Raw genomic sequence first — 22,535 nt, forward strand, 5'->3', positions numbered from 1 at the left:
TTTCAATTTCAAGGCTCAAAACTCGATGTCACCTAAACGCGCATATGATGAAACTAAACAAAAAAATCTCTTTTCATTTTCCTTTTAACAATCAAAATCCTAAGTAAGTAGGGGAAGCAAAAATAAATCAATAATGGAACAAACAAGTCATGCAACAATCGATTTCCTCAACTTCACTATTCTAATCAGAATCAAAGCCCTATATGCATTGCAAATATTTTTTTATTTTCTTTTATTTTAATGTTTCAAATGAAATGAAAAATAAGATGCAGTGTGATTATTAGTAAAATAAATCACACATAATATGATTGTAATATAAATTTATTCAATTCAATCAATAATCAAGTTCAATCATTACAAATGACCCAGTTGATAAGAAAAAAATAAAAACTTACCAAAGGGAAATAAAACAAAATGTAAACATTAAGATGGATTTTAAGAGACATTGACAAACTTAGAAAAATGAAGAAAACATTCTTGACCAAATCATATCAAATAGAAAGTGTGTTGTAGTGCAAGTGCAAAACATGAGAAAGTGAACTACAGTGAAGATTCACTAGATCAATACAAGTGCATAATAGGAGAAACCACACTACAACATAGGCACAACGAATGGATAGGTGCACTAAAGTGCTATGTCTCATAACAGGGAATGTGTTGGAGCCGTTTTGGTGAAAAGACAACACAAGAAATGCAACCAAGCTCAACAAAGTGTTTTCCTAGTGTCAATCAATGTCTGAGTGAGTCAATTAAGGTAGCTTTTAGAGGTGAAAAACATGCTAAGGTTAAGGAAACCACTAAGGGAAAATCATTCCCCAATATGGTTTCCAATTTTTTATTCAAAATTTACAGTTGCGGACAAAGGTGAATTCCCTAGACCTAGTGGCCTGGTCTATAACAACAGAAGGCAAAGAACATAAGATTTTCCTTAGAGAAATTGGAGTATGGAAATGAAGCCTACATCAAATCTCTAGTAATATTCCCTTTCCTCCTCTCTTTTAAGCTCCAATTGTACCTCCAAGTGCTATAATTAGAACCCACACACATGACGAAAACAAGCAAAGGATCAACAACATCTATGTGGCATAATCTGACATATGTATTCAATGAATCATCATGGCATTGAAATACACAAGTGTAAACATAACACAAAAAATATAGGAAAACAAGATATTCTTTGTATTAATAGAAACATGAGAGAGTTTACAACCATAAATAATAACTAATTTTGTAGATGTCTCCCCAAGTTGGCTTGTCCGTCCTTATCACAAATCACACTCAAGATCAACCCTAATGCATGAAGATGATGACTCATTTAGGTTCAAGGAAACAATATAAGTGAACTATCAATCTCCAAAAGCCAACCTTGATGTTATGGATGACAATAAATTTATAGGAGAAGGATGGTAGTTTACGATTTACCATTATGAGCTTGAGATCCACATATTATGGGAGGATGAGCTCAAGGGATAAGAGGTGAAGTCTCCAAGGTAGGATCAGATAGGATTTGAACTCTTACCCATGGTAAATATTTAAAATATCCTTTGGGAGCTTCTGGAAGAGGAAGCTTCAAAATATTTTTTAATTTTCTCAAATTTCTATAATTAGCACACTTGCTGAAGGGAATGACTAGTGCTGGCCAGTGGTGGTGTCTAAAGGCGAAATATGCATTGAACGAACGTGACCAAGAGGGAAGGGAGTGCTAGGGTTTACAACAATGATTTTGAACAATTACTTCTAGAAAAAAAGGTACTTGACCTATTATTGGCAGCGAGTCACTCTTGAACATGACACTCTTTCACTTCATCTCCTTGACTGTTGGGTTGGGAAATCTACTTTCCTCTTTGGTTCATCACACCATATTGAAAGCCTTCAATATCAGTTTTGGGTCAAGGATGCCAACTCCATAAAGTGTCATTGATATGTTCAAGAGAATTCCTCTAGTTGATATCTACTACGATACCCTTAAGCCTTCATTCATCTCTATTGTTCCTGAACCAATTCCACATCAACATCATTCTTTCTCAAATTCTGATACCTGCTTCATGTCATTGATGGGGATACAACAATGCCCTCCTATCACAGGTTGCTTCATGTCGACGTCAGCTCCTTACCTAGGAATTTGACTTAGAAACTCCCTTTGAAACCTTGGAGCTTGCATATATCAATGGCAAGTTTCCTCATTGTCAGTGAAAGGTTTTATCATTGGACTTCGACCGAAATATTTTGATAGCCATTAACATCATCGATGGTTTCTCTCGCATCTGTTACCATCTTATATCATTGGCCAGTAATCATATGGTGTCTACCATGTTCAACTTCAACTCATTTATTCACATGGTTAGATTCGTACATTGGATGATCGAGTAAGCAAGATAGAAGACTCCAAATCTAGTTTCATCCATTCGGGCTGTGATTTTGGGATTAATACAATATTACAAAGTATGATGGCTATGATCATATAGATAGACATCCAAGCATGGGTCCACTCTCTGTCATCATTGGGCGTGACTTCTTGATCATTGTACATGTAATGTGATCTTATGTGTTGAGCATGGGTATGCCTCCCTCAGCAAAGATATCATGATGAAAATATATCGTGACAAATGATGATCTCGACCTATTTTTCTTGATCTAGACTTATCACAAGGTAATGCACTTCAATAATCAGCTGCTACTTTTGACTTTATACTTTAGGGGGTAATCTTTTATAGGCCTTTTTGTCACATTTGGTCAATAGGCCTACAAATTGAATCAATCAACATCCATGAAAATAGCGTCATCATCCCTTCACAACACCTTAAGCATTACTTTTCCAAAATTTTAAGTTTCTAGAAGGAATTCCTCAAAATATGTGTTTTTAGCCCCACCACACCCTGTCCCTTTGGCCACATATGTTCAACATTGGTTACTCCCTTTTGCACCAACACTGGTCAGCACTTGTTACTCCCTTCTATAGGTGTGTTGACTCTTGAAATTTTGGAAAATAAGAAAAAACTCTGAAGCATCCTCTTCTAAAAGCTTCCAATGGTTGTTTTAACTTTTTATCATGGATAAGGAGCTTGAATCCTATCTGATCCTACATTCGAGACTTCACCTCTTATCCCTTGAGCTCATCCTCCCATCATATATGGATCTAAAGCCCATAATGGTAAATCCTAAACTACCATCCTTCTCCTTTAACTTTATTACCATCCATAACATCAGGGTTGGCCTTTAGAGATTGATAGTGCCCTCATGTTGTTGCCTTGAATTGAATGAGTCATCATATTCATGCATTAGGGTTGATATTTACATGTGATTTGTGAAAAGGAAGGATAATTCAAGTTGGGAAGACATCTACAATATTAGCTACTATTTATGGTTGTAAACTCTCTCCTATTTCTATTAATACAAAGAGTATCTTTTCTTCCTATATTTGTTGTGTTATGTTTTCACTCATATAGTTTAATGCATTGTTGATTCATTGAAATATGTAATATTATGCTACTTGGTTGTTGTGGATCATTTTATTATTTTAGTTGTGTGCACAAGTTCTAATTATAGCACTTGGAGTTACCATTGGAGCTTACAAGCGAGGAGGAAAAGAAAGCTAGCTATAGATTTGAGAGGAATATCACCAACATATATTGGCACATACATTACATTGAAATTAACACAAGTATGTATGTTTCTATATGTAGGATGAACAAGAGACAAACTCAATTGGTTTATTTCTACATCCATAGCTTAAAGAAATCTAGTTTGATATTCCTAGGTTGACAATGACAACACTTGGGTTTGTAAGCTCTCCTTTCCTTCCACCTCCTCTCATCTATCTATTAGTACTCCTTCTGTATATATAATATTTCTTCAAAATTAGTTTATATTGATTTTCCTATTGTTTTCTTGGATGATTGTATAGGCCATGTTGGAGGGGCTACTTGACTCAGTCAACTAGCCCAATTGAGTCTAACAACATATAATGTAAAGACAATTGTTAAGTTAAGTCAGATTAGTTAACAGTCTGGTCAGACAATTAAGTTGTTGTAATAGTATCGAAAGGATATACACATTTTTCTATGTATCAATGTATCAATTCTACATGGATTTTAAGAGTCATAATATAAAGTGTTCTTCTACTAGTTCTCCACTACTTGTATCTCTCCTCTTCTTTTATGTTATTTTCTTTTCTATGTGAATACTTGATGACTATGCTACTACTAACCATGTGCATTTTCCCCTAGATTAAAACATTGGTTTCGGTTCTGGTAATCTGGACTCGAGTCATGAATATGTAAGCATAAATGTTAACATTGGAAGAGATACAATTGTAGTTGGAGAAAAAAATAAATAACTACCTAAAAATCTATGTGTGAAGAAATTGATGCTTATAGCAGAAGACAAAGCAATTTTTTTCACTGAAGTGCCTGAGCACTTCATCGAAGACACCCCGACAAAAATCAAGAAATTCCTTGATCAAGTCACGTTTGAAAAAACTTCAGAATGAATTTGATGCTCAACTTTTACTGAAGCTCTCAAATGGTGGTCGAACAAATCTGCACGACTGGATGATTTTTGTGAAGAATGAGCAATAGAAGAATGAACATCTATTGACCATGTCAAAGATATATTCTTTAATGATTTGCATGAAAGCTTATTTTTCTCGATTTCCACCCTTTTACATAAGTTTGTCCTTGACAAGTGTGTAGGTCATATCGTTGAATACCAACCTTCAATGTAGACTCCAATAAATACTGACCTACAAAAGTGGAAATTTGATTGGTAGAACTTCTTAGATGCCCACTACAAAGAAAAAAGAGAAGTTTGGAATTACTTTTTAAGAAAATAAACATGGTTTTTGAGTACTCCCTCAATCATCAATGGGGTGGGAACTAGTCATGAGATATGGAGAAAAGAAAAAGAAAAGAGGTAAAGCTAGAAAAGTAGTGAAAAGTTATAAAGATGGAGGGATGATGGTCGACTGCTAGAAAAAAATAATAAGAAATCACTATAAATATTTATAATAGAAAATACAAGTAGTTGATTGATATCCATAAAATAGCAAGGGACAAATGAAAACAATGACGAGAACAAATAAGAAAAGAATACCAAAGGATGGGAATGTAGAATCGTCAGCATGTGAGTGAAGATGCATGAGACTCCTCATGCAATTTGAGAGGCATTGCACCACCTGCTCCGATAGAGAACAATGGTCTACTCATAAGTCCTAGAGGACAGGTGGAAACAATGAAGGATGATTACTTTGGTCTGCTATTCATCAGATTCTGACTATGTCAATAGAAAGTCCCACTCTAAGATAATTCCTTCAGCAAACATTACAACACTATTAAGATATACCTATTATTTGGCATAATTTAGATGATCGAAGAAATCAACCAGAATTTGTAAACTTTGATGAAAATCAACAAAACAATGGGAATAAATAAATTGAACAAGTACTTCTCCAACATATCAATTTCACGATCATTCCCCCTCTTTTTCAAGTAGTATCCGTTGAATAAGTTGAAAGTAAAAGTATGGTTGGAGAAGAGATGAAACCCTAAGTGAATTAGTTTACCAAATACATATATAAATCATGCCATATCAATGAGTCATTGTCAAGAGACATTGTTGATAAGGTGAAAAGTAGAAATCCTAAGAGTAATCAACCCATCATTGATCCTACTGTAAATTACCAATTAATCAATAGTCATAAAATTGGAACAAGCACAATGGGATTAAATCACATTCACCTCTATGAGGGTGATGAGGACCCAAAAAATCATTGGTTTATTTATGAAACTTTTTTCTTGGAAATGATATTACCAAAAAAATAATGAAATGGATCAATTTGCAACTTCCTTGAGGAAGTGAGCATTAAAATGGTTTATGAATCTTACCTAGAAGCAATCAAAGTTGAAGGACAAAATCAAGAACAACTTTCTCACCTTCTTCAAGGGCCACAATGTTAAAGACCTTGCAGCACATAAACTAAAAGAAATAAAACAACAACCAAATGAAACATTGAGAGAATACGACAAAAGGTTCAAAGACTTATTAAGTCAGATCCCATACATTTTTAATGAACACCTATTAGTCTGATGGTATGTGGCTAGTCTCCTCCAAAAGACCTGTGGTCCCTTAAGAATGCACAAGGTTACAACATGCGAAGAGGCTCTTAAATTGGCACAATGAATCAAAATAGATGATGAAGGTTAGTCGATTGTGTCATTGAATGATAACAAACTTGAAGATATAATTGAACAACTACAAAATTCGATGCTCGCATTGACACTCTAGAAGCACAACTTGTGGTGCACTAACTTTCAAACTGAAGGACATACCAATGAAGCTTGTAAATATGCTGACTATTTCGATTAGGATGTCTAATGAATTCAATTAGATATATATTGTGATATATGTCAAGTAAATTATAATCATATGACTAAATATTGTCATTACAATATTTGGAATGCTAAGCCCAAGTGGTGTGCCATTTGTGAAGATAATACACATTCAACACAAGAGTGTTTGCTAAATGGGAAAAATAAGCCAAACTATCATGTTGCGTGCCATACAGAAGTCACGGATTAGTTCAACAAGCCACCATCATATGCCAGACGAGGAAACGACTAAGGAAATTATGGTGGTTGTCGAGGGGGATACAATGATAAAGGTCAAGCCCGTATTCAAGGACGATGAACATTTTATTGTTTTGCCTATTGGAAGGAAGGCCATACAACCCCAAACTATCCATTAAAATATAAAACCAAGATGCACTTTTACAACATGTCTAGCTTGGGTGATCATTCATTAGAATATTACCCAAAAATTCTAAAAATAAAAATAAATAAAAGAATTTTCAATCTAATACAAATCATTCCGAAATAAGTAATATTGAATTCAAATATTTTCCATGTGGTTATGTTGACAGTGTTGGACCCGCCAACATTTCAGGGGATCGCCCTGGAAAGAAGTCCCAATTAGACCTCAGACCACTTGGTGTAGGAGTCCCAACAGTGGGTCGTATGATCACGTTGATTGCGGTTTCGTACAAAGGCGAGTATGATGTCCCTGTTGGTAGCAAGGTCATGACATATATAGTAAGTCAAGGAAGGTGCATGAGTGGTTCTAACACATGGAGGGTGAGGTGAGTGCATCCCTTTGAAACCTATGAAAGCACATAGTTAAGAAGGGAACACATGAGAAGAGATGCATCACAACATGGAAGGCAAGTAAGCTAGAAATCAAAAGTGATGGTGTTACACTAAAAATTGTCACCATGACTATTTGCAGTCAGTATGGCTCCATCAATAGTCATACTGTCCTCCTTGGCAAGTCTTATACCTCTGCTCCTCAAGTCAAACTCTAAAAAAGAGAGAAAGTCTTTAAAAGTCAATATAACTCTGGTTACGCAGTTTCTCCTACCCTTACCTGCGTGTACGCACCTCAAGTACATAATACCTGCGTACTTGTCCGCTCTGTCTGTAAAGGGGTGGGTGCGTACTTCTGTAAAGGTCAAAAGGCGCAAGTTTTACTTCAAAAAACTTACTTGTGGTCGATTCTAGAGCATTCTAGAAGATGGTTTGACGTGGATTGAGCACCTCCAGATGGTTCATGCATCCCAATGAAAGAGGAACTTATCCCATGAAGAGGGGAGCTATCCCTTTGAAAGAGGGGCTTATCCCATTGATGGTGGACCTGATTAACTTCCTCCTAAGCACTATAAATACAGGCATTGGGCCAGAGGGAGGGGAGGTTGAAAGCTGAACATTCCTAAGGGTAGATGCTGCTGAAATTAGGACTCCCTTATAGAGCTTGAGAGGATAGATTCCATTCCTTTCTTAGCTTCATTTGGAAGTGGGTGAGCTGATCAAAGTAAAGGAGAACTCTTGCTGGACCCTGGGAGGGACCTGCACAACACCAAGGCACTGGTTGTAATGGTTTCTTTTGTTTCCAATTAATGCAATTAAGTTCATTTTTCTCAACAAGTTGTTATATATAATTTGTTTCATAAACTCCTTGGTCTTTATGATGAATATGTTTTATTATATGAGTTATTCAGGTGTTATGTAATCGTTTGCTTGTTAGTGAATGTAGGCTTCAAGGAGAAGGAGCTCATATGGATCGAAGAGGCTTGGCTGCTACAAACAGCGTTGGACTAGAGGTAAGCCTTAAACACCTGGTTGCTTTTATTTTAAATGCATATTTAGGGAAAGATAGTGCTTGATTGTTTTGTTTGTCACTAGAAAAGCCTTGTTTTCTAGGGAGGTCGGTTTTGTCCGCAAAATTGACTCTTTCCGCATGACAAAATGGTGACTCCACTGGGGAATCCATGGATTTGATTGATTTCTCTTTTGATTGATACTTTGACCTGAGAAACTGTATTTTCTGTTTCTGTTTTTGACTTGATGATTATGGGATTGGGTGAATTTAGTTAATTTTGAGTTAGTTTTTATTTTTCATAGTTTTGGGAGAGGTACGCACCCTCTGAGTTAAGCACAATGTGTACATGTACGCACTTTTGCTTTGTGCACAGAGCGTGACCGCACCTGTGTAAGCAGGCTGCCTACGTACCCTGTCAAAATTTTGAGAATTTTTAAATTTTCTTCTTTTTATCAGTTTAGAATTTGTTTATAGGTTTTTAGCCACTGCCCAGACCTGCATGTGACTTGTTAGAAACTTTCCTTGGTTAATTTCATTGGCATTCCTATTTTAAGCTTTTATTAATTGGGTGTTTTGAGTCTCTTTTTTGAGAAATTCTTAATTTGATTTCCTTTGGTCATTACTTGGAGGTTTGTCTCAGTCTTTTCACAATTTTGCATCTTTTTGCTTTTGTTTTTGCAAAAAAAAATTCCCCCTCATTTGCCTGGGGGGGCTAAATTGTGTATGAGTGTTAATCGCCTTTGAGTGTTTTTATTTTTGATCTTTGGAACTCTCACCCAATTTTCTTGACTTGCACTTGATTGGTTCTTAGATTACATTAGAATCATCTTGTGTTTGAGAATTCTCTTGCATAGATCACATTTGCATAATTAGAATTCTCATTTTCAGAATATGAATGAAAAACGTGCATAGATTACATTTGCATACTTTTCAAATGAATTGTGCATAGATTACAATTGCATAGTTCACATTCTGAAAAATCAATCGTAGATTTAGATCAGCTTTCTTTGATTTGAATTTACATATTTTTATGCTTGTCTTTAACACATAAAAATAAAAATAAAAAAATGTTTTGAAATTGATTTGCATTAGTTTTTCTTGATGAAATTAGTGCATTAGAGAATTTGTTATATTTTCTCTTAGTGATCAATTTTTGCATTGTTGGAAGTAAATGGAAACTCTCTCCTTACTTTAGTTAGGATTCATCGAATTGAAAAGATTACGTTATCATAATTTATTGCATTCAGTTTTGGGTCGGGTCATAACACCATTGGTTTCATATCCATTTACCCATTTGAGTAATAACAGCCTTAATAACACAGCGCTTAATTAAAATTTATCTAGTAATTTTTACATTTTTAGGGCTCTTTCCACCAATCTAGCTTAGGCTAGTCTCTTGGAATAGGTTTTAGTTAACTCTCCAAGACAGTAAAACAAACAAGTAGCTGTATCTTGTGGTAGGAAGAAATCCAATTGTTGCATTTATGCTCGGGGAAAGCTCCTCTTAAAGGAGAAGCATGAGATCATGTCCGAACTAGTGTGGGAATCAATCCTTCCTCATTGGGAACGACGCCAGATATTCACGTATTAAAAACGGTAAACCTCGGATTAACCATTGTCGAGGAGCCTGGGGTCACTTGTTGGTAAACCTTGGATTATGTCAAGGAGCCTTCAAGGGGATTGAGCTTGCTACTCTGCCCTTGCGTGCGTATCGGATCGTAGACTGTTCCCCCAGGTATACTTGTTTTCAGTTGGTAACCTTAGGGGCCATATTCTTTAGGATTCTTCCTAAGGTGACAGTGGTGGGAAGATCCCACTGTACCTGGAGCAGACGTCGGCTAGACTCACTTGGATTTTCTGGGGGGTTCTCTTCACTCGAGACGGTTAAGTGGAGAAACTTGTGCCAGTCTATTCATTAAGTAGGTTTCTGGGGTAACTGTTCCAACCGCCATTTCTGTATTGAATTCTGCGACGTTGGATTTCATCACCAACTAGTGTTTTCGGTACGGAAAGTTACTGTTTGTGTGTGGTTTGACTCCTAGATTTGATAGCGCGTGTCAATTTGTTTGTTTTTACTTTTAGAGACCATAGGTGTGATTGTGAATTTTAATTGTTAGGTGTGAATTGTGAATTGTTAATTTTAGTTTTAAATTGTTAATAAAATTCACTGAAGTTGAATATAATGGCAACTGTTCCAGAATTTACCAACCTAGGAACCCCTGTTAACAAGGATCCTAGTACTTTTCCTTTCTTTGGAAATGTTGGTCCTCCTTATATGGCTACTTTGTCATTACCTGGATTTACAATAGGTTTACCGATATGGTTATTTTCAACTTCGTTGGCCCCAAATACTCCAATTGTTCAACCTCAACCGAATGCTTCCCCTCAACAGGGTTCACCCTCTCAACATCACCAACCTTCTGTTGACCCTTTACCTTCTTCACCTAATTTTTCTTCCTCCATTTCTTCCTCTTCACTTGGTAAAAGCCTTGACGCTAGTAACCAGGTGTCTAAGAAGAAGAAGAAAGGGAAGAAGAAGAAGAAGAAGAAGAAGAAGCAAGATAAGAAAGAAGTCAACCAACCAACCATGGCTGTAAGTGTTAGTTGTGTTGAAGAAAACTCCGACATGCATCGTAAACCCAAGTACCCTTGCAGGCTTTGTAAGGGTGACCACTTCCTTATCAATTGTCCTGGTATTCCAAAGGTCTTGGAAGTATGGTCAGAAAAATCTCATCAACTTTCCATTGATCCATTAACCAGTGATAGTCAGGTTCCTGGGAAAAAGGGTAAAGTTAGGTTTCCTTGTAAGTTATGCAAAGGGAGTCATCAAACTCACATTTGCCCTCACATGGATGAAGCCTCAAAATTGTTGGAAAACCTTGTTGTTCCACAACAAGAATTTCCAACTGGTTACCGTAAACTTTCTCCCAACCTACCGTCAACTGACGGAGTGATTGATCTAATTTCAAGTACAGTCGATCACACTCTTCCATTGGAGAGTGAAACTCATGTCACTCAGGTTGATGATCCATTAGTTGATCAAGTGGTCGATTCAATTTCACATTCAGTCGATCCCACTTTCCCTTTAGAGAGTGAACTTCATACCGCTCAGGTTCTTCTTGTTACATCAGATTCTTCTATGCCGGGGGGCATTTCACCTGTTTCTACAGAACACCCTCCAAGTATTGAGGTCTTTTCCTTTGATTGGAATAGACTGACAGAACCTCGTCTTCCCTCCTCCATCCCTTTCCAAATCATTGTCAAGGCTGATGGTAGGGACATGCACCGCACACAGGTAGATGAAGGCGCTTATGTTAGTATTTTATCCTCAACTGCTTGGAAAGCTTTGGGTTCCCCTCAGCTTGTGCCTATTACGCAGAATCTGAAAGCTTTTAACAGAACCATTAGTGAACCTTTAGGGATCCTTCCTAAGTTTTCTATTACCTTGGAAGGTAAAACTGTCTGTATTGATCTTATGGTAGTTCAAGGTCCCTTGGATTTCAATTTACTCCTTGGGCGAGACTATGTTTATGCAATGAAAGTTGTCGTATCGACACTCTTTCGCGTGATGTCTTTCCCTCACAATGGAAATATTGTGACTATAGACCAGCTTTCGTTCCCTAGTCTTGTTTCAACTACCAATAATATGACACCCCTAAATGTTCCTGATTCTAAAGTGGTATCTACCCCGCCATGGGTTAATTATGTGGCAACTGGTCCCATGTTTTCAGTTACCGATGTAAGTGAGCCTCTCACTGTTTGCTCATCTTCCTTTGATTTAGATCCGGTAATTGACATGGAAAACTCTATGGGATTACTTGAACGCGATGTTCTTATCCCTTTTGAGTCCCTTGACATGTGTTCCTTCCAGAGAACTATTCTTCCTTCTGATGAAGATCTCTTGGAAGCCATGATCAAGGTGTGTCCATTGACATGTCTTTCTTCCAGTTAGAAGCCATGATCAGTGAGTACGAGGATAGTTTTTTCCTGTATCAACCTCGTTAAAAAATGAAATAGGCTTTCAAGGAAAGTTCCTTTTACTGTGTCGACCTCGTTAAAAAATGAATCAGTGAGCATGAGGACAGTTCCTTTTACTGAGTCAACCTCATTAAAAAATGAATCAGGTAGGTTTTAGGTTATATAGGTAGATTGTAGAAAGTAGGATTTCGAGGAAAGTTCCTTTTACTGTGTCGACCTCGTTAAAAAATGAATCAGTGAGTATGAGGACAGTTCTTTTCCTGTGTCAACCTCGTTAAAAAATGAATCAGTTGTTTGAGGAAAGTTCCTGTTACTGAGTCAACCTCGTTAAAAAATGAATCAGGTTCGAGGATAGTTCCTTGTCTTGTGTCAACCTCGTTAAAAAATAAAATAAGGATAGGTTATATAGGTAGATTGTAGAGAGTAGTCATGAGCATAGTTCCTTGTCTTGTGTCAAGCTCGTTAAAAAATGAATCAAGGTTTTTAGAGTATAGTTCCTTGTTAGGTAGATTGTAGAGAGTAGACATGAGCATAGTTCCTTATCTTGTGTCAAGCTCGTTTAAAAAATGAAACAAGGGTTTTGAGGATAGTTCTTTTCCTGTGTCAACCTCACTAAAAAATGAAACAACTCCCATGAGTCTTTCCAAGATTTCGAAAGTAAACCTTCATTCCATCCACTTTGTTGAATGCAATGAAGCTTGGGGGGCATGTACCTCGATTTGTGTCATTACGCTGGGGGCATGCAAACTTATAACAAGCATAGTTTTTCGTTTCAAGCTTGCGTAAACATGAAACCGAATCTGAGCAATGTTCTTTTCCTGTGTCAAGCTCGTTAAAAAATGAAACAAATCCTCCTCTAATTGAGTTGAGAGTTTGACTAGATCTCGTAAATGTTAAGTTGTATATTTAGGTTAGTTATTTCAGTTTTTGCATAATTTTCTTACAGTTTTAGGTTGAGTCTTTCAAATGATCTCGTAATTGAACCTTCATTTCATCCAACTGGTTGAATGAAATGAAGCTGGGGGGCATGCACTCTAGCCGTTATGCTTAGGGGGCATCAAGCACAGTTTTCTCTCTGTTTCAAGCTTTTGTAAAAATGAAACTACTTGGAAGCATAGTTTTTATCTGTTTCAAGCTTTCGTAAAAATGAAACCTATCTCGAGTCAATTTCAGTTATTTTCAAGACTCGTTAAACTCACGAAAATCTCGAGATTATTTTGCTATATTTCATTCTCGTAAAACAAATGAAAATGCCGAGTTCCTTCCGTCTTTTCCTGCTCGTAAATTAAATTGAAATTCGGCCATATGAGTACATTTTTATCATTTTTTCAAACTCATTAAAACTTATGAAAAAGTGAAAACCATGAGTACATTTTTATCATTTTTTCGAACTCGTTAAAACTTACGAAAAAGTGAAACCTTAGAGTCATCTTTAAGCCCTTTTCTGACTCCTAAAATATGAAAAGATTGCCGAGCGTTTCTTTTACACTCGTTAAAACAGAATTAAAAGACGGTCCTCTTATAGCCCTTTTCTGACCGTAAAAACATGAAAAGATTGCCGGATTTTTGTCGTTTCAAATTCGATATTGGAAATAAAACAACGTGTCCTTGATCGCTTTCTACTTTTCAGATCAGAGACACTAATCATGAAAGTACTCCTTGGTCGTAAAGATCAAGCGGTTCTGTCAAGTATTATTTTATACTTTTTCGGGCTTGAGAGACACAAATTTACGAAAAAGGTCAACCCTGGAGTCTTCTTAAGTTTTTCAGACTCTCTAAAATTGAAAAACGTCGAGTTTCTCCTATACTAGACTCGTTAAAATTTCACAGTAAAGGACCTGTTCGATTAAAAATAGGAACGGACCACTCCTTCTTAGCGTTCGAATCTAAACTAAGTTGGACTCATCCGAAGGATGAGCTTATAATCAAGCAAATGTTATCCTCCTCAAGCTTGTAAAAAATAAAGAGGTACTTGCCAGAAATGGTGGGGGAAAAGAGAGAAAAATGAGCCTATTTTTTATCCTTTGTCTCGAAAAAACCTTATCACCACTCTTGAACACGACACTTTTCATTCACCTAGGTTGGGAAATCCTTTGCTTCACAGTTGATCAAACCACATTGAAAGTCTTCAGCCGGTTTCTGGGTATTAACTTTGGGTCAATTGTCACCAAGCCATCTGTTGTGTCATTATGTGTTCAAGAGGTCACTGCAAATAAACCATTCATCTGCAAAATACATGTCATCCATCTTGACCATCCCTGAGTCAGTCCTTACAGCTACATTTCTTCAACTTGATCTATGATTTCGTGTTGTGGGCTTGCTTTCAACGGATCGCTTTCTATCGAAATCAGCACATTATCTAGAAAGATGATCTAGGAATCATCAGTGCCTTGAGATCTGCATGCCTCAATGGCAGGTTTCTCGCCTTTGACGACAGTTTGCATCATTGACTTTCGATCGAAGGATTCCGTGACATGTTCAACATCAACACATTCACTCACATCTCATGGATTGTACTGGGTACTTTGAGAACCATTGACATCACTGGTGGTCTCTCTCACACTTGTTAACAGTTTACATCATTGACTGGTAATCAAGTAGTTTCTACCATGTTCGACATCAACTCATTTATTTGCATGGATAGAATCATACTATTTCGGGAAGTAGAAATGAAGACCCTGGATCTAGTTTCCGCCATCCAGGCTGCGAGGAGTTTTGTATTCATTATATAGTCGACTAATTATAAACAGATGGCTGCATCCATACTGTGTCTACATGTGTCTATGATTATGATGTACTGCGAAATCATTCCTATATCAGAGCAGTAGTTAGTTTGTTAGTTTAAGTTTTTGATCTGAGTATGGGAATGCCTACCTCAGCGATGATATGATCTCATATATGTATTTTGTGTTGAATATTTGCAGGTTCCAACTGGGCTCTCCACAAGATAATCCTTGAAATGATAAAGTTCTTCACCCTTCCTAGATGATATGAAACCCTAATCTACTACAGGCTTCGCACTTTAGGGGGCAATCTGTTACACTAAAATTTGTCACCATGACTATTTGCAGTCAGTATGGCTCCATCAATAGTCATACTATCCTCCTTGGCAAGTCTTATACCTCTGCTCCTCATGTCAAACTCCAAAAAAGAGAGAAAGTCTTTAAAAGTCAATATAACTCTGGTTACGCAGTTTCTCCTACCCTTAGCTGCGTGTACGCACCTCAAGTACATAATACCTGCGTACTTGTACGCTCTGTCTGTAAAGGGGTGGGTGCGTACTCCTGTAAAGGTCAAAGGGCGCAAGTTTTACTTCAAAAAACTTACTTGTGGTCAATTCTAGAGCATTCTAGAAGATGGTTAGACGTGGATTGAGCGCCTCCAGATGGTTCATGCATCCTAATGAAAGAGGAACTTATCCCATGAAGAGGGGAGCTATCCCTTTGAAAGAGGGGCTTATCCCATTGATGGTGGACCTGATTAACTTCCTCCAAAGCACTATAAATACAGGCATTGGGCTAGAGGGAGGGGAGGTTGAAAGCTGAACATTCCTAAGGGTAGATGCTGCTGAAATTAGGACTCCCTTATAGAGCATGAGAGGATAGATTCCATTCCTTTCTTAGCTTCATTTTGAAGTGGGTGAGCTAATCAAAGTAAAGGAGAACTCTTGCTGGATCGAAGAGGCTTGGATGCTACAAACAGCGTTGAACTAGAGGTAAGCCTTAAACACCTGGTTGCTTTTATTTTAAATGCATATTTAGGGAAAGATAGTGCTTGATTGTTTTGTTTGTCACTAGAAAAGCCTTGTTTTCTAGGGAGGTCGGTTTTGTCCGCAAAATTGACTCTTTCCGCATGAAAAAATATGCACTCTAGCCGTTATGCTTCGAGGGCATCAAGAACAATTTTCTCTCTATTTCAAGCTTTTGTAAAAATGAAACTACTTGGAAGCATAGTTTTTCTTTGTTTCAAGCTTTCGTAAAAATGAAACCTATCTCGAGTCAATTTCAGTTATTTTCAAGACTCGTTAAACTCATGAAAATCCCGAGATTATTTTGCTATCTTTCATTCTCGTAAAACAAATGAAAATGCCGGGTTCTTTCTGTCTTTTCTTGCTCGTAAATTAAATTGAAAGTCGGCCATATGAGTACATTTTTATCATTTTTTCAAACTCATTAAAACTTACGAAAAAGTGAAAGCCATGAGTACATTTTTATCATTTTTCCGAACTCGTTAAAACTTACAAAAAAGTGAAACCTTAGAGTCATCTCTAAGCCCTTTTCTGACTCCTAAAATATGAAAAGATTGCCGAGCGTTTCTTTTACACTCGTTAAAACGGAATTAAAAGACAGTCCTCTTACAGCCCTTTTCTGACCGTAAAAACATGAAAAGATTGCCGGATTTTTTTCATTTCAAATTCGATATTGGAAATAAAATGACATGTCCTTGATCGCTTTTTACTTTTCAGATCAGAGACACTAATCATGAAAGTACTCCTTGGTCGTAAAGATCAAGCGGTTCTCTCAAGTATTATTTTATACTTTTTCGGGCTTGGGAGACACAAATTTACGAAAAAGGTCAACCCTGGAGTCTTCTTAAGTTTTTCAGACTCTCTAAAATTGGAAAAAGCCAACTTTCTCCTATACTGGACTTGTTAAAATTTCACAGTAAAGGACCTGTTCGATTACAAACAGGAACGGACCACTCCTTCTTAGGGTTCGAATCTAAACTAAGTTGGACTCATCCGAAGGATGAGCTTATAATCAAGAAAATGTTATCCTCCTCAAGCTTGTAAAAAATAAAGAGGTACTTGCCAGAAATGGTGGGGGAAAAGAGAGAAAAATGAGCCTTTTTGTTATCCTTTGTCTCGAAAAAACCTTATCACCACTCTTGAACATGACACTTTTCATTCACCTGGGTTGGGAAATCCTTTGCCTCACAGTTGATCAAACCACATTGAAAGTCTTCAGCTGGTTTCTGGGTATTAACTTTGGGTCAATTGTCACCAAGCCATCTGTTGTGTTGTTATGTGTTCAAGAGGTCACTGCAAATAAACCATTCATCTGCAAAATACCTGTCATCAATCTTGACCATCCCTGAGTCAGTCCTTACAACTACATTTCTTCAACTTGATCTATGATTTCGTGTTGTGGGCTTGCTTGCAACGTATCGCTTTCTATCGACATCAACACATTATCTAGAAAGATGATCTAGGAATCATCAGTACCTTGAGATCTGCATGCCTCAATGGTAGGTTTCTCGCCTTTGATGACAGTTTGCATCATTGACTTTCGATCGAAGGATTCCATGACATGTTCGACATCAACACATTCACTCACATCTCATGGATTGTACTGGGTACTTTGAGAACCATTGACATCACTGGTGGTCTCTCTCACACTTGTTAACAGTTTACATCATTGACTGGTAATCAAGTGGTTTCTATCATGTTCGACATCAACTCATTTATTCGCATGGATAGAATCGTACTATTTCGGGAAGTAGAAATGAAGACCCTGGATCTAGTTTCCGCCATCCAGGCTGCGAGGAGTTTTGTATTCATTATATAGTAGACTAATTATAAATAGATGGCTGCGTCCATACTGTGTCTACATGTGTCTATGATTATGATGTACTGTGAAATCATTCCTATATCAGAGCAGTAGTTAGTTTGTTAGTTTAAGTTTTTGATCTGAGTATGGGAATGCCTACCTCAGCGATGATATGATCTCATATATGTATTTTGTGTTGAATATTTGCAGGTTCCAACTGGGCTCTCCACAAGATAATCCTTGAAATGATAAAGTGCTTCACCCTTCCTAGATGATATGAAACCCTAATCTACTACAAGCTTCGCACTTTAGGGGGCAATCTTTTACACTAAAATTTGTCACCATGACTATTTGCAGTTAGTATGGCTCCATCAATAGTCATACTGTCCTCCTTGGCAAGTCTTATACCTCTACTCCTCATGTCAAACTCCAAAAAAGAGAGAAAGTCTTTAAAAGTCAATATAACTCTGGTTATGCAGTTTCTCCTACCCTTACCTGCGTGTACGCACCTCAAGTACATAATACCGGCGTACTTGTATGCTCTGTCTGTAAAGGGGTGGGTGCGTACTCCTGTAAAGGTCAAAAGGTGCAAGTTTTACTTCAAAAAGCTTACTTGTGGTCGATTCTAGAGCATTCTAGAAGATGGTTTGACGTGGATTGAGCACCTCCAGATGGTTCATGCATCCCAATGAAAGAGGAACTTATCCCATGAAGAGGGGAGCTATCCCTTTGAAAGAGGGCTTATCCCATTGATGGTGGACTTGATTAACTTCCTCCAAAGCACTATAAATACAGGCATTGGGCTAGAGGGAGGGGAGGTTGAAAGCTGAACATTCCTAAGGGTAGATGTTGCTGAAATTAGGACTCCCTTATAGAGCTTGAGAGGATAGATTCCATTCCTTTCTTAGCTTCATTTGGAAGTGGGTGAGCTGATCAAAGTAAAGGAGAACTCTTGCTGGACCCTGGGAGGGACCTGCACAACACCAAGGCATTGGTTGTAATGGTTTCTTTTGTTTCCAATTAATGCAATTAAGTTCATTTTTCTCGACAAGTTGTTATATATAATTTGTTTCATAAACTCCTTGGTCTTTATGATGAATATATTTTATTATATGAGTTATTCAGGTGCTATGTAATCGTTTGCTTGTTAGTGAATGCAGGCTTCAAGGAGAAGGAGCTCATCTGGATCGAAGAGGCTTGGCTGCTACAAACACCGTTGGACTAGAGGTAAGCCTTAAACACCTAGTTGCTTTTATTTTAAATGCATATTTAGGGAAAGATAGTGCTTGATTGTTTTGTTTGTCACTAGAAAAGCCTTGTTTTCTAGGGAGGTCGGTTTTGTCCACAAAATTGACTCTTTCCGCATGACAAAATATGCACTCTAGCTGTTATGCTTAGGGGGAATCAAGCACAGTTTTCTCTCTGTTTCAAGATTTTGTAAAAATGAAACTACTTGGAAGCATAGTTTTTCTCTGTTTCAAGCTTTCATAAAAATGAAACCTATCTCGAGTCAATTTTAGTTATTTTCAAGACTTGTTAAACTCATGAAAATCCCGAGATTATTTTGCTATCTTTCATTCTCGTAAAACAAATGAAAATGCCGAGTTCTTTCCGTCTTTTCCTTCTCGTAAATTAAATTGAAAGTCGGCCATATGAGTACATTTTTATCATTTTTTCAAACTCATTAAAACTTACGAAAAAGTGAAAACCATGAGTACATTTTTATCATTTTTTCGAACTCGTTAAAACTTACGAAAAAGTGAAACCTTAGAGTCATCTTTAAGCCCTTTTCTGACTCCTAAAATATGAAAAGATTGCCGAGCGTTTCTTTTACACTCGTTAAAACGGAATTAAAAGACGGTCCTCTTACAGAACTTTTCTGACCGTAAAAACATGAAAAGATTGCCGGATTTTTGTCGTTTCAAATTCGATATTGGAAATAAAACGACGTGTCCTTGATCGCTTTCTACTTTTCAGATCAGAGACACTAATCATGAAAGTACTCCTTGGTCGTAAAGACCAAGCGGTTCTCTCAAGTATTATTTTATACTTTTTCAGGCTTGGGAGACACAAATTTACGAAAAAGGTCAACCCTGGAGTCTTCTTAAGTTTTTCAGACTCTCTAAAATTGAAAAACGTTGAGTTTCTCCTATACTAGACTCGTTAAAATTTCACAGTAAAGGAACTGTTCGATTACAAACAGGAATGGACCACTCCTTCTTAGGGTTCGAATCTAAACTAAGTTGGTCTCATCCGAGGGATGAGCTTATAATCAAGCAAATGTTATCCTCCTCAAGCTTGTAAAAAATAAAGAGGTACTTGCCAGAAATGGTGGGGGAAAAGAGAGAAAAATGAGCCTATTTGTTATCCTTTGTCTCGAAAAAACCTTATCACCACTCTTGAACACGACACTTTTCATTCACCTAGGTTGGGAAATCCTTTACCTCACAGTTGATCAAACCACATTGAAAGTCTTCAGCCGGTTTCTGGGTATTAACTTTGGGTCAATTGTCACCAAGCCATCTGTTGTGTCGTTATGTGTTCAAGAGGTCACTGCAAATAAACCATTCATCTGCAAAATACCTGTCATCCATCTTGACCATCCCTGAGTCAGTCCTTACAGCTACATTTCTTCAACTTGATCTATGATTTCGTGTTGTGGGCTTGCTTGCAACGGATCGCTTTCTATCAACATCAGCACATTATCTAGAAAGATGATCTAGGAATCATCAGTACCTTGAGATCGGCATGCCTCAATGGCAGGTTTCTCGCCTTTGACGACAGTTTGCATCATTGACTTTCAATCGAAGGATTCCGTGAGATGTTCGACATCAACACATTCACTCACATCTCATGGATTGTACTGGGTACTTTGAGAACCATTGACATCACTGGTGGTCTCTCTCACACTTGTTAACAGTTTACATCATTGACTGGTAATCAAGTGGTTTCTACCATGTTAGACATCAACTCATTTATTCGCATGGATAGAATTGTACTCTTTCGGGAAGTAGAAATGAAGACCCTGGATCTAGTTTCCGCCATCCAGGCTGCGAGGAGTTTTGTATTCATTATATAGTAGAATAATTATAAACAGATGGCTGTGTCCATACTGTGTCTACATGTGTCTATGATTATGATGTATTGCGAAATCATTCCTATATCAGAGCAGTAGTTAGTTTGTTAGTTTAAGTTTTTGATCTGAGTATGGGAATGCCTACCTCAGCAATGATATGATCTCATATATGTATTTTGTGTTGAATATTTGCAAGTTCCAACTGGGCTCTCCACAAGATAATCCTTGAAATGATAAAGCGCTTCACCCTTCCTAGATGATATGAAACCCTAATCTACTACAGGATTCGCACTTTAGGGGGTAATTTGTTACACTAAAATTTGTCACCATGACTATTTGCAGTTAGTATGGCTCCATCAATAGTCATACTGTCCGCCTTGGCAAGTCTTATACCTCTGCTCCTCATGTCAAACTCCAAAAAAGAGAGAAAGTCTTTAAAAGTCAATATAACTCTGGTTACGCAGTTTCTCCTACCCTTACCTGCGTGTACGCACCTCAAGTACATAATACCTGCGTACTTGTACGCTCTGTCTGTAAAGGGGTGGGTGCGTACTCCTGTAAAGGTCAAAAGGCGCAAGTTTTACTTCAAAAAAATTACTTGTGGTCGATTCTAGAGCATTCTAGAAGATGGTTTGACGTGGATTGAGCACCTCTAGGTGGTTCATGCATCCCAATGAAAGAGGAACTTATCCCATGAAGAGGGGAGCTATCCCTTTGAAAGAGGGGCTTATCCCATTGATGGTGGACCTGATTAACTTCCTCCAAAGAACTATAAATACAGGCATTGGGCCAGAGGGAGGGGAGGTTGAAAGCTGAACATTCCTAAGGGTAGATGCTGCTGAAATTAGGACTCCCTTATAGAGCTTGAGAGGATAGATTCCATTCCTTTCTTAGCTTCATTTGGAAGTGGGTGAGCTGATCAAAGTAAAGGAGAACTCTTGCTGGACCCTGGGAGGGACCTGCACAACACCAAGTCACTGGTTGTAATGGTTTCTTTTGTTTCCAATTAATGCAATTAAGTTCATTTTTCTCAACAAGTTGTTATATATAATTTGTTTCATAAACTCCTTGGTCTTTATGATGAATATGTTTTATTATATGAGTTATTCAGGTGCTATGTAATCGTTTGCTTGTTAGTGAATGCAGGCTTCAAGGAGAAGGAGCTCATCTGGATCGAAGAGGCTTGGCTGCTACAAACAACGTTGGACTAGAGGTAAGCCTTAAACACCTGGTTGCTTTTATTTTAAATGCATATTTAGGGAAAGATAATGCTTGATTGTTTTGTTTGTCACTAGAAAAGCCTTGTTTTCTAGGGAGGTCGGTTTTGTCCGCAAAATTGACTCTTTCCGCATGACAAAATATGCACTCTAGCCATTATGCTTAGGGGGCATCAAGCACAGTTTTCTCTCTGTTTCAAGCTTTTGTAAAAATGAAACTACTTGGAAGCATAGTTTTTCTCTGTTTCAAGCTTTCGTAAAAATGAAACCTATCTCGAGTCAATTTCAGTTATTTTCAAGACTCGTTAAACTCATGAAAATCCCGAGATTATTTTGCTATCTTTCATTCTCGTAAAACAAATGAAAATGCCGAGTTCTTTCCGTCTTTTCCTGCTCGTAAATTAAATTGAAAGTCGGCCATATGAGTACATTTTTATCATTTTTTCAAACTCATTAAAACTTACGAAAAAGTGAAAACCATGAGTACATTTTTATCATTTTTTCGAACTCGTTAAAACTTACGAAAAAGTGAAACCTTAGAGTCATATTTAAGCCCTTTTCTGACTC

Source organism: Pinus tabuliformis, chromosome J, assembly GCF_031772625.1.
Source record: "Pinus tabuliformis cultivar Carrire ecotype Pingquan chromosome J, CPIR1, whole genome shotgun sequence".
Taxonomy (NCBI): Eukaryota; Viridiplantae; Streptophyta; class Pinopsida; order Pinales; family Pinaceae; genus Pinus; species Pinus tabuliformis.